At 35.0% G+C, this 3357-nt stretch overlaps 1 non-coding gene across 1 annotated transcript; it reads left to right on the top strand.

Moving 5' to 3' along the window:
- Positions 1–1399: 1399 nt before the first annotated feature.
- LOC113717485 (U1 spliceosomal RNA) lies at positions 1400–1561 on the top strand. Its single transcript, XR_003454402.1, has one exon. It is a non-coding gene; the product is annotated as a U1 spliceosomal RNA (small nuclear RNA).
- The last annotated feature ends 1796 nt before the right edge of the window (positions 1562–3357 follow it).

Genomic DNA, 3357 nt, shown 5'->3' with positions numbered 1-3357 from the left:
ATCACACTTTCATTTTTCCTCCCATTTTGCACACGTGCACCTTTATGTTTCTTCACTTGCACATGAACACTTTTATCATCACTTGCACACATGCACTTCATATTATCATTTCACATACCGTACCTTGCCCACTCACGTGCACATTTTCATTTACATATTTATTGTTTTTTATTACTTTTTCAAACTCATGTCCTCACATTGCATACATGCATTCCATTCATTTGCATCCCACTCGCATTATTCGTGACTTCTTCAAAGGATCGTTATTGGGCTTCACAATTAATGTGATTGGCACCACTCAACCTTTGAAGAGAAATTTTCCCCAATACCCCTAGGTCTAGGGTTTGCATTCATGTAGTGCATCCAAATGTAATAAATTCTTTGGTTAAAACAAGAAAATCTTTGATTAAATCATGCAACTAGTCTTGGCTAGATCAAAGGGGTGCCTTGGATTTTATCCTTGCCTTCCCCTTTGTCAAATGTGACTCCCGAACCTTTTTCTTTGGTTTACGTGGACTAGGAGTCGTTTAAAAGGGGTTTCTTACTACTTTTTCCTATTTTTTCTTTAAAAATTCATTTTTTGGTGACTTGGTACACCTTAACTCATTACCAAGTGGCGACTCCAATTTTTATTTCAAAAACCCTTTTTAAACTATAATTTTGGGTCAAATCGTCGCATTCTCAACCCACCATTTAGACCCATTTTTTCTTTTAAATCACAATTCATTTTTCAATCACAAAAAATACATTTTTTTAAACCATTTATTTATTTATTCAAAAAAATGGGGCTCGACATTGGCTCTTAGTATTTTGTTATTTCCATGGTACCCTCACCTCTCATATCCAAGTTCAAATGTTTTAATTGGGATGATAATTACTAAAATGAAACTTTTCCTCTTCTAAAGTTCACTGTACTATATTACAAGACAAAAATGAAAAAGGAGAAAGGGAAAAGGTCATTGCAATTAGACATCTTAAAACACTTAAAGATTGATTGTAAAAAATCCTATGATACCTTTTGGATACCATTCCTTCAGTTTGTATCTCTCATTAAATATAATAGTTTAAATATTAAATATGTAACTATATTTAATTTAATGGTCCATAACACTTCTATTGCTATCTAACGGTGAATTTCACTTGTGAGTGTGACACCTAAAAGGGGCCATAGAATCTCCATAAAATTGCAACTCATGTATATTTATTGACTATTAATTTGATTTTCTTTTTATCCGGAACGTAACAATACTTGTTAGTTGTTACTAGCTAGGAGTTAGGACCCACAATAAAGAATAGAATGACAAAAGCATTGAAGAAAGCATTATCCCACATTGGGACAGACAGGTGAAAGCAAGCCTTGTAATGCATATTTAAATATGCATGAAAGCTACTTGGAAACATACTTACCTGGACGGGGTCAATGGGTGATCAAGAAGGCCCATGGCCTAAGTTGGTGACCTCCATTGCACTTGGGAGGGGTGCCCGCCTAAGGTCAGCCCAAGTTGGTTGAGCCTACGTCATAATTTGTAGTAGAAGGGGCCTGCATTCGCGCGGCCCCTGCCCAATTCTTAATTCTAAAATATTTTCTTGTAACTTTGTGGGTTTAAGGCTCTTAATTGCCAGGTGGAGCCTATGGCTCCAAATCATGAGAGTTAATTACTTCCTCCTAAAATGTCCTTCCATTAAATGGAGAATGAGTCCCCCGGGTGCTGGTTGGCTGGCCGTGGGATCACCTCATTAGGCCCTAGATCGTGTGGTCGAATCTGCCTACATTAAATAAGAATATCTTAGAGAAATTACAAATTAACTACATATATATTCATTAATTGAAAAGTGGACTACAATTTAAGATGGATAAAGAAGGAAAACAAGTCTAGGGCATTTTAGAGAAATTACAAATTAACTACATCAACATTTTTCAATTGAAGATTGGATTATAATTTGAGATGAATGTAAAAAGAAAAGAAGTCTATCAAAATGGGATGGAGGGAGTGTAGATATCAATTTCTTGTTGGAAGAAATTATGTGAGTTTAGATGTCGGAGAGCACACAAGGAAGGCAGCTTTAACAAGAAAAAACCAATAATATCATTATTCTATTTTGTCAATTATTTAACCAAGTAACAATCTATATGCCATAACTTATTCAATGTGATTTCATCAAGGCAATGATATATTAAATAACAAAAATCAAAATATCCTGGTAATCTAAGGACCTTTTGCTTCTTTGCATAGTAGAGTTAAAGTTTAGGAATAATCAATCCCCTTTTGATGCTTACTAGAGATCCCAAGGGAAATACCAGGGAATGCATGTGGTCTGGAGGTCTACCTTTTTAACACTCAGATCACGTCACGATGAGACAACATATGGTAAAGGTTTGAAATACATAGGTCCTCAATACAAACTACAAGGAACCCAAGTCCCATTTAAAATTGAATAGTAGAAATAATCACGCCGTGACATCCATCCCTAATAAAGGTCTCGGTGGCTCTAGTGGATTCTCAAATCTTTCATTTAAGTTATGAAGGAATTGGCGGATGGAATCACGACTAAGATCAAGAAGGAACTGTTCATAAATGAAGTGGGTATGCATCGCAGTCCATCATTTGGTCCAGTTCCAGCCTTCAAATTCAATTTGTAGGCAATCAGGCACTCAGCAGTAATCAATACGACTCCAAAATAAAATAGGATCAAAAGGCATTCGCAACTCGGAATTAACTTAATTCATACTTACCTCTAAATATGTCAATCGATCGAACCTTACCCAGATCCAATGTATTTCGGATAGGATCTGGGTTTTATTTCTCAAACTTAGATTTCACTCGGAGTCAAATTCTATCTGTAGGTAAGAAAGTTTTGGATTTGGATTCGGTCTAATATTCTGTGATCCAAATCCAAATCAGGCCTTATCTAGAGGCACATATATATAGATATATATATGTGTGTGTTAAAAACAAAAAAAAAACCCTTGTGGTATACCTAATACACATAAAAGTCCCCCGTGGATTCAAAACATACAAAACGGCGCCTCATGTTTTGAACTAAATTATAAACTAACAGAATTCGTTAAACTTAACAGAATCCGATAAACTTAACGAAAAACTTAATAGAATCCGGTAAATTTAACAGTAAATTTAATAGAATCCGGTAAGTTTAACGGCCGAGGCCATCATTTTATCCGTTAAGTTTAACGGCCGAGGCCGTCATTTTCATTAAGTTTAACGAATTTTGTTAGTTTATAATTTAGTTCAAAATATAAGGTATCGTTTTGTATGTTTTGAAACCACGGGAGGTTTTCTGTATATTAGGTATACCACAGGGGATTTTTTTTGTTTTTAACCCTATATATATATAAAT

Source organism: Coffea arabica, chromosome 11c (genome assembly GCF_036785885.1).
Source record: "Coffea arabica cultivar ET-39 chromosome 11c, Coffea Arabica ET-39 HiFi, whole genome shotgun sequence".
Classification (NCBI taxonomy): Eukaryota; Viridiplantae; Streptophyta; class Magnoliopsida; order Gentianales; family Rubiaceae; genus Coffea; species Coffea arabica.
Note: the sequence above shows the minus strand (reverse complement) of the source record. Positions and strands in the feature narration are given on the sequence as shown.